Consider the following 10844-nt stretch of genomic DNA (forward strand, 5'->3'; position numbering starts at 1 on the left):
TAAACTATTGCTCTGTAGAAAGTCACACAGCTGTTTAGCAACTGCTTTCTCCAGAACCTTAGAGAGAAATGGAAGGTTAGATATAGGTCTATAGTTTGATAAAACATCCGGATCAAGTTTGGGCTTTTTCAGAAGAGGTTTAATTACAGCTACTTTAAAGTACTGTGGTACATAGCCTGTTGAGAAAACAACTCCCGAAAGGGGAAGTGTACCACAAGTGTCTTTCTAAAGGGAACTAAGGCAGTAGGTAAACCCAAACACAAAGGTAGCAATAGCACACAAGCACATGGTGCAAACAAAACAGTGAATCACACTACACTTAACCACAGTGCTCCCACTGTTGCCACTGTCGGTTACACTCGGCTTCACTCAGCCGTTGGGCAGCTCACGGTTGGTCTTCACGAATCCACTGACTCGACAGACTGTCTCTGCTGACTGACTCAACCAATCACCACACTCTCACTTTCAGCAGCTTCCTTCTCCAGCTCTTGTACTCTCCACTGATTAGGAGAGTGAAATCAACCACGTTCCTCAGCCTGCTAGCTGCAACATTGGGGGCAGGGCAAGGTCCTGCTTAGGGCAAAGAGGAAACCACACAAAACATACTATAGACACAAACGGCCCACATGTTGTAAGAAATGCAGTTTGCCAATGATATGCTACTTGGCTTTGGTAGTAATGTTGGGTTAACTGTAAGCAGTAAACAAGTAAGCAAGCTAATGTTAAAAGGTTTTGTTTGAACAAACAAATACAACTTTTAAATCCATTTGCATTCTCTTGTGTTTTGTTTGGGAAGGCTGTAAAAATGGTTGTTAAGCTATGACTGGACCAGGGGTCACCAACCTTTTTGAGACTGAGAGCTACCTGAAGTTTAGAGAGCAACATGGAGGGCGATTTGTTTGATATAATCTTCCCAAATATTATACATCTTCTCAGTTTACCTTTAAATAATGAATATTATGCATTAAATAGACTACACATATTAGGAGACTGTCGGTCTATGTTCACTGATAACAGTTAATAATTGTTTTCAATTATTTTTCATTATTAATAATGTTTTACTATGTGATCATAGGACATGCAAGTTCAATGTCTCTGTTAACCTCAACAATTAATGTGATGTAACATATTTCTCCCATTTTTGAACAGTAATATTAGAGTTTAAATTTAAAGTTCCAGAGTCTTTTAGATGTCAATCAGTAAGAACTGTTCTGTGTTTGTTCTTAATGAAGTTCAAAAGTCTGATTCACAGAGATAGGTTGAACCAAAAACACAGGCAACTTTAAAAGCTGTTGTGCATATATCTATTAACTTTTTTGGGTCCACAAGGGACCAAAAGTTTGGTGAGCCCTGGTGGACTTTCAGGTGAATTTATTTTGCAACGTGAGAATCTCCATCTCTACCTCACCAGCATCCATGCTGAATGCTGCACTTAGTTGCTCGGCAATGCTTGTCATGTCCTCTTGCATTTAAGGATTTAAAATGAATGACACACATGGCTCCACCTCATCAAAGTCACAGAACATACACGTCTTCACTCGCCCAAGTCTATTTATGATTTGAGATTACTTTTCTGCAGCCCTGTCCAAGGCCCCAGATGTAAAGGCATCCTTCCCTCTGGATTCCATGAACTCTCTGAATTCACCCAAAAGTGGAAGAAGAAAAAAACAATGCAAAACCTGGGCACCCTCATTAGGGTAGAGCTAGCACACCATGTACCAAAGCTGCAACTATTCTAGTTGCATGTCATACCCTCTCTTGTGTCTTCAGCTTCACTATCCAATGAAGGCATAAAAAGCCCCAAAAAGCGCTGCAAAACCCTTCCCCTGCTGAGCCACTGGACTTCATTGTTTAGTAACCGGTCACCATTCAGCAGAACAGAACCTTGAATGACCTGTATTGTTCTGCTTCGGAATGGATGCTGTTTAGGATCTTAATGGCCACAGCAGTCATTAAGTGATCAAGGCCCATCACTCTTGCACATAACGCCTGTTGGCGAATGATGCAGCGGTAATGTTGAAATTTGGGGTAATCTGGGTCACCTTTGCATTGCACCACGAATCCTGTGTGACAGTCAGTCATTGCAGAGACACCAGCTTTTCCAGCAGTACCTTTTTCTTTGCAAAAAACACTTCACCGCAGATACCAACGCCCCTTGTCGTCGTCGTCGTTGTCGTCGTCATGGGCAGTAGTGTCAGGAGTTCCTCTTTCATGGAGAAATCATGGAACACCATTCATACAAACAAAATTAGCTGTGCCGTTCTGCTGGTGTCCACTGACTCGTCGCACTGGATGCGGAATAACCTGCACATACTTAGATCTCGTCCAGCTACTTTGTTAAATTCTCAGACATAGCTGACACTCTTCTGGCTATGTGCTTGCCACCAGTTGGACGTGGAAGAGAGTGGAGATGAACAATGAAGTGTTTGTGTACTCCTTTCAGTACATTACCACGTGAAAAAGGTTGAAACGTCTAGTGAAAGAGATTGCCGTTTGCCCTAAGCTGCCGTTAAGTCTGGCTTTCTATACCCATAATAACAGCCCACTAATCTGTTTGCTGGAGGTATTGAACAAATGTATTTGTGCCAAGGACGGACAGGGAGAGAGCAGAGGGAGGGTATGAATGGGGAGATGGGAGCTGGTGTGTGTGAGTGGATGGGAGTGTCGTAGAGGGCTGATGAAAAATGAGAGGATGAGGAGGTTGGCAAAACTTCTCCGACAGCGACAACAAGAAGGAAAGAGGGAGAGATGAGGAAAGAGAATGAGCGAGGGGCAAAGACAACGCGGGTGGATGGAGGAAACAAACTGAGGTAATGACAGAGACAGATGAAAAGAAATGAGAAAGAGAAAGACTGGATGAAAAAATGAAAGAGAGAAGCAAGAGATACAAAACAGAGAAGGCGTGACAGTAAAGGTGAGGGAGTCTGGGAATGACGGTGTTGGATGCTGAGGATGACTGATGTTTGATTATATGACTCGACCTGTGTGTGAAGTTTGATCAGACTAAAGGCAGTCACTGATGTTCTGATGATACTTTCTTATAAACTGTAAGAGCATATTTTACCTTATTTTAAGGGGTACAGTGCAGTTAATAAATCAAAAGGAAAATTAAGCCAGATGTTGGTCAGCACTCATTCAACAGGGGCCACACCTGTCCTTTTCCCACACACTAACAAACCTGTGTTTAATGGTTTAGCATAGTGTTTACCCCCATCCACATACCTGAACCCTCCTCTGCAACCACTGATGTGTACATAATGCTGTCTCTCTTGTCCTAGCGAGAGTTTCAGTTATAACGCAGCATGCCCACCAGAAAGCCACCCGGAAGATTTATGCAAACCGCGGAACAATGCTTGTTTAGTGCTGTTTAAATAAAGTTTAGAAGTTCACGACAGGACACCTTCAGCTACATGAAGAATTTACCATTTGTAGCAACCGTTGAAGATGATTGAAAGGTAGTGGCTGTACTGTGCACCTGTATGAATTTAGTTGGATGTAACTAGTCAGCTGCTGGCATGAATGAAACAGATGAAGTCAATCAGCCAATGCAAGCGCAACTTAAGTGCTGGGACTTAATTCAGTTGTCAAGCTGAAGAGGTGGTGATGTCGCAGTGGGTAAGACACATTCCTTTGGTTTGAGAGACTCTGGTTCAATTCCCACTGTGACACATCCACCAATGTGTAATTGGTTGGGCCCATTAGACGATGCCATCGTCCATCGGCGATGGCTGACAGATGGTCGATGGTTGAGCAGGCATTGTGATGTAAAACCCCGTCCCCCGGCAAAAAAGACACATGACACATAATACCGCCATGTGAAAGCAGGTTTTAATCACCACAAACATTATTATAAACTTTAAATATGCTTCGCACCTTACTCGGAAGTCTCTTCTCCCCACGCTCAGACACACAAGGCCTACACATCAGTTAAACACACCTCTCTATGTCTCCCCCCTCGCCCGTCTACTTTCTCATTCAGCAGTACGTTTTATAAAGTTGCCTAAAAGACACAGAACTCGTCTTTTTCCCTTATTTTTCCACCCTCAATCCGTTATCACGGCAGCAGGTTAGCCGCTCGTGGGCTTGTTAATGATGCAGCCTATCAAACAACCGAAACCAATAACTGCACCTTGTGTGTTCAATGCTGCTTTACCTGGTCCGTGCTTGTAAAAATTTCCTCCCCAACTTGTAACGTCATAGGCTACCCCTAGTTGCTCCAGAGACATGTGACCTCTACAAAATTAATAATTGTAAGTCGCTTTGGATAAAAGCTGTTGTCAAGCTGTGTTCTGTAACCAAGTGGTGTATTAATAACAATGGAGGCCGCTATACACAAGACAGACACAGAAAACTTATTTTACATAGACAGCACGTCTCTCCTCAATATTGCCCAACATTTGTTTTTACTTCACTTCCACTCTTAAGACCCCGGCAAAACCAGTATGTTGGCATAGTTAATGACCAGTGTTAACTTAAACGACATTACAATCAGACGGACACTGGTCTCTAGTGATTCCTTAGGGGAAAATAAATCCCCCTCACCCATGGACATCGGAGGCATGACAGGCACAAATACGTAATTGTGGAATTTTGCAACTGCAGCTTTTTCACCACCCCCATCTGACTAACTTCACTGTGCCATTCACTGGGCCGTTTGTCAGTTGAGGCTGGTGGCAGTTGGGCTGAGGGGTAGTTGGGTGTTACTGTGAGCCCCGGGGCTAGCAATTACCTGAGCTCAGAGAGCCTCTCTTACAAACGCTGAAGATTGCAGAGATGTTTAAGAGGAGTAGGGGTGGAGTGGGGTTGTAACACCCTGAACAGTATGTCAAACACAAGGAAGGACATACTTATACACCTGTTTTCTCTTCCTTCTTTCTCACAATCTTTCTTTCATTCATTATGCTCATAACATCTCTTTATCTTCTTTTACATCATATTCCTACTTTGCATTTCTGCTTTTTTTCAGTTTGTAGTTTGCCTCTCTTTCTCTGTCTGTCTCTCTCATTCTCTCATGTCATCTCTTCACCCCTGCTATCTCTCCTCTCCCTCCCGTTCTGCTGAGGCCCTGGGGCCCCATCCAACTGCACCGGCTAACCCTTGTATAAGTTTTCCAATCTATGTGGCAGATAGCTAGCATTGAAGGTGTTGTGGCATTCCTGAAGTGCCTCTATATGTCGTGTTGCTTCACTGTTGCCACAGTCGTCCCAGAAATGAGACATACACTTTTCTTTCACTGTTGTGTAGAACTCTTCCTCCCACTGCTTGTGACTGTAGTATGCTTTTTTCCACTTTTCTGCCATTAAGGGATTAAGCTAATGGTCAATAAGAAATTAGTTGCAGTTGCTGGTTACCTCTTCCAAAAGTAACTGAATTACTTACCAATTACTGCATATAAAAGTAATTACAGGGAAAGTAACTTTTGCATTGCTTTTAAATATCTGCTTCAATTCTCTTATTAATGCACACATAGCTCTATTATTTTAGTTTTGCCCACCCGTTCTTGTCACACATGGATGAATGGTCAAGACAAGACCCGTTGGCTACAGTTTGACAAGTCGGGAGTGGAATGTGTTGCAACAGCACAGTGCGGGACAACTGTCAAATTTTGTACAACATACTTGGCAAATCAGTCTATTTAGGTCTGCCTGGCTTACAGACTGTGCAGGCAAATTTGTGGGTTTCAACAGAGTGGCTCCACCTTGGTCGAGCAAGCACTGGTGTCTTTTGCACTTAGCTCTGTAGAATCATGTTGTTTTGCAAGGCGCCTCAGAAGATTAGTCTTTGATGTGGATAAAGGTCTCACACCTGCTCATAGACTGCAACTCACCCCTATATTTTTTTCCTTGAAAAATAATGTCCACATTTCCAGGACAGCAAGCTCACATTGCCTGAACTGTCCGCCATTGTTTGCAGTCTAATGTTGATTGATACACATCATTCATTGCGCTGCCGTAAGGTCGAGAAACGTTAGATCATGTGATAGGGAATAGGCGGCTGACAAAAGTAATGATTAAATAGCCTGTTTAAATTTCAGTAATTGTGTTATTTAATTTGAAATGGTAATTATATAGATTTCTAAATACCCCACATAGGCAGTGTAAGTTACTCCCAACACTGATTATTACCCAGCACTTTCAAAACATTTGATGTGCACGTGCCTCTTGATGATTGCCTAAACAACTTGAGCCACCACGATCAACCTGGATCAGTTGTGAAGCTAGTTGTTCAAAGATCAGCTTTATTGTGACTTAGACCCTCTTTCCGGAAATTAAAAAAAAGCTTTTAAATGATACTTCAGGAAGACATCTTAATCTCCTCAGTCACTGTCTGGGTCTGTTCCTCCTCCTCCTGCTCCAAAAATAACATTGTGGGTGCTATCTTTTGATTTAAATCAGCTGTCACCAGCATCAGTAAGAAGGAAAGAGTAAGAAAGATTGAGACTGTTATGATCCTGAAAACTCACCTGTCTATTATTGTAACAAAAAAAAAAAAAACTCAGCAAACATTTGCTTGGTGCAAACAGCTGTGGAAAAATATGTTAATAGGCGTTAGTGACTTTACAGACATCAATCTGATGAAGTAAAAAAGCACAAAATAGATCAAACAACAGAATACAGCAGCACTGAAACCACTACTTAAAACAGCAATGTAGAGAGTGTGTCTGAATACATTTACACAACTTACTCCCAATTATAAGCTGCAAAACAGATAGTTCTACTTAAAATGCATTTATGGCTAAAAGGTGATAACTATGTAAATGCTACATTCTTTTCTTATTTGCACCGTGGAGCTGTTTAGCTGTCCTCCATAGTTTGTGTGACTTTATGCCCAGTCTGAAAACATTATTAGGATGCACTGTGCTGCTTATATCAGCTCTTATCTCTGGGTAAAAGTCGAGCAGCTGAATTGTGAAATAATTGCAGATAAGAAAAAAAAAAAACACTTACGGAAGTGTCCTTATTACAAAAATATTTGGAGCAGTAGGTGGTGTAAGGGATTGACGTCTGGCACATTTCAAAAATGTTAGAAGCAACACTGAATTTCTTTGTGGACTTTCTGACCAGAATTCCACATTTTCACTCTTACATTGTATTAATTGCAATGTTGGCAAGTTTAAAATTAATTCTGTAAAATGCATTTGGTGGCTAAATACAATGTAATGTGATGTATTGTCATTAAACTGAAAAGGATTTTGAGTTTTACAGCATTTACTGTAAGCATCTCAAGACTACTTGTATTTTTATAATAAAATCTGTTCAGTGTTTAAGATGTGGTAGGCTACTGAACAAAACTTCATGAAACTTTAACTGCAACATTGAATTCAGAATGTATTCGCTCTATATGGATTCATTATGTCATTAAGTCATTATGTCCTTGTTTTTTTCTGAACATCATTCATGTCTCTATTTCTGACTGATCTGTTGAATCTGATCAATTTGTAGTGACCCCCATCTGCTCTGAATCAGACTATGTGTTCCAATTAGGGCTGACACCGAATAGTTGAAGATTTGATGCTTCGATGGGAGGAGCCTGATTCAACTGTCAATGTCACAGTTGAAGCTTCGCAGCGAAACGAGGAGCATGCCATTTTGGCGATATGGGGGTGCTCAACGTATGATTTTACATAGAACTACCAGTTTTCTACAAATAACTTAATATACTGCCTTGTTGTGAAGTGGACAGAGTGGACCCAAATGCAACGCTCAAGATTAATAGGTTTTATTAGGCGAAAGAAGGGGTGTCCTTGTCCCCCCCTCTTGTTTAATGTGATATGTAAATTTTAATGACCTCAAATGGCCATTATTTCAGAATGAATAAAAAACCCAAAATGAGAACAAAGCTAATAAAAATCTTCTGCGTCAATGCTGTGGCTGATCTTCACTGGCCTGTTTCTGTTCTGCCATCTGTCCATTTATTTCTGTCATGAACAGAGGACTATAGAACAAAGCAGAACTGTGTAGCCAGCAAACCCAGGCGGACCTAGGCCTGTTTTCAAATTTTTAAGCGAAAAGATGATCAAAGTTCCTCTAAAAGTACCAGATTTCAGCTCTCACGAACAATAATAATAATAATCATCATCATCATCATCATCATCATCATCATCATCATCTTTATTTGTAGAGCACTTTTCAAAAACAAGTTACAAAGCGCTTTAACAAGTGTAAAGACAATAATACCCAAAAGACAATAATACAAAAACAATACAAGCACTGAAAAGATTTAAATACACGTTTAAGATAAATATAAAATAAGTAAAATAGAATAAAATAAAAGGGATAAAATAAAGTCAAATAACATCGGGAAAGGCTCTCCTATAAAAGTATGTTTTAAGAAGGGACTTAAAAGAGTTCACTGACTCAGCCGACCTGATTTCCTCGGGCAGGCTGTTCCAGAGCCTCGGGGCCCTGACAGCAAACGCTCTGTCCCCTTTAGTTTTCAGTCGAGACTCTGGAACAGACAACAGACCTCTGCCCGAGGATCTCAAGGTACGTGCTGGTGTGTATGGGACTAAAAGGTCAGAAATATAACAAGGCGAGAGGCCATGAAGAGCTTTAAAAGTGATCAATAAAATTTTAAAGTCAATTCTAAAACATACTGGGAGCCAGTGTAATGAAGCTATGAAGCTCTTTGTTCTGGTTAAAAGCCTGGCAGCTGAGTTCTGGACAGTCTGGAGTCGATCAATAGATTTTTGTGTTAAACAGGTGAAAAGGCTGTTGCAATAATCCAGGCGTGATGAGATGAAGGCGTGTAAAATTGTCTCGGTGTCCTTAAAAGTTAACATGGATCGAATTTTTGCTATATTTCTAAGTTGATAAAAACATGATTGAACAAGCTTTGTGGTGTGCTGCTCGAAATTTAAATCGAACCAGACACCAAGGTTCTTTGCAACAGGCTTAATGTGATTTGCTAGGGAGCCAGCAGATGGCAGTATTTGAGACATAGTTGTTTACAGACACGCAAAACTTCCTATTTGACAGGTAGGATGAAAAGCATTCTAGGGCCGTACCAGAGATCCCCACCCAGTGCCTCAGTCTGTCTAACATGATGTTGTGATCAATGGTGTCAAAAGCAGCACTAAGGTCCAGGAATACCAGGACTGAGCACATACCTTCATCATTGGTGACTTTAAACAGGGCACTCTCAGTGCTGTGGTACTTCCTGAAACCAGACTGAAACTTTTTAAATATTTTGTTATTTTCCAGTACAGTGAGCAGCTGTTTGGACACAATTCTTTCTAGAATCTTTGCAATAAAAGGCAGTTTTAAAATTGGTCTAAAATTTTGTGGGAGGGAGGGATCTAAACCAGGTTTCTTTAAAAGTGGGTTCACGCAAGCCGTTAAATAACCAGGGACACAACCAGTAGATAGGGAGCTGTTAAAAACAGATCAAATGGGGCCCAACAGAATCCATTATTTTCAGTAAAAACTTTGTAGGTATTACATCAAGTGGGCTGGAGGACACTCATTTGTGATACTGTTTTTTAAAGCTACACAAAAGGCAACAGAACAAAGAAAGAGAACAAGCAAGAGAACAAAAAGTGGTCTACACATGGCCTGCAGTAGGACTGGCATTGAGGAGAAAGAAACAAAGTTAATGTAGCACACTATAGATTTTCCCCAGAATATAATCAGAATAGGAATTTGAACAATTAATAATTGTGAGGTGACACTAAGTGCAGTGTCAAGGTAGTTTAGGAAATGTGTCAATAAATAAGCAACATGGACAAGATAAATAAGGAACAATGTGAACATTGTAAAGTGAATCTTGTATCCTCAAAAAGAGTTATTAAAGTGGTATTCTACCTAAAATCTAACTTTGAGTGTGAAAACACTTTTTCCCTGTAATCTTCAAAAGTTGAATTTAAAAGTTTGCCGTTTGCTTCTTAACAGAGAATTCCAAAACTAATTTTTCTTTCATCTAAACATCTGTAGAAAATTCTCAAACCACCAATGCAGCATCATCAATTTCTTTCTTGTGCATCCTTATGTGGCATCCATAAGTTCTGACACGTGGTTTGTGCATGAACAGTACCTCCTGATCTCCTGTTAGTCAGAACCACTCAATTCTACATAAACCTGTCACGGCCTTGGATTTGAGTGTGATGTTTTTCTACTATTCTGTTAATCTCCATTCCTGTTTTACTTTTTGCCTCTGTGTTCTTGTTTAGGTTTGGTTAGTTGATCATTGGTCCCTTGTTCTCAGTTGTATCTGGTTTCACATTTCTTGTGTATTGCCAGTAGCTTTACTTCCTGTTTGGTGTTCTTGTCTAGTTTCCTATCTGCCTTTATTCCTAATGTGTCTCACCTGTGACTAATTGCCCTGCCCTGCCACTAATACTTACGGTATGCATGTATATGTAATAGAGAGCATTCTGAAAGCTTAGGCTATGTGTTATCAACACTGGGCTCAGATTAGAGTCGTGGCAAAACACTTTAGATGAACCCATGAGATGTGACAACGCAGAATATTGGGGTCATTTGAACAAGACTAAAATATATTTTAATAGTCTTTGCAGAAATATTCATTGATGAAATATACAATTGGGGGTACTCCCCCAGAAGATTTTGGGCATTAAACGCTTAATTTTCTGTATTATGGAGACATTTTCTGCACCATTTTATGGTGGAAATGTCTTTTGGAATTAAACATTTCTTGTTGCAATCTATTTTTCAGAAATTTTTAACATACTTTTAACAAATGCCTTCAAAAAGCGGTAAGGACAAGATCAGTTATTTCAAAAAGAGGTGGGGACATGTCCCCAGTGTCTATGCAGGTGGGAAGAATAGATTTTCTAAAGTTTAGTGTTAATCACAATCTAACTCGGCCAGTTAAGAGCTACATTT

The sequence above is a fragment of the Micropterus dolomieu genome, linkage group LG06 (genome assembly GCF_021292245.1).
Source record: "Micropterus dolomieu isolate WLL.071019.BEF.003 ecotype Adirondacks linkage group LG06, ASM2129224v1, whole genome shotgun sequence".
NCBI lineage: Eukaryota > Metazoa > Chordata > Actinopteri > Centrarchiformes > Centrarchidae > Micropterus > Micropterus dolomieu.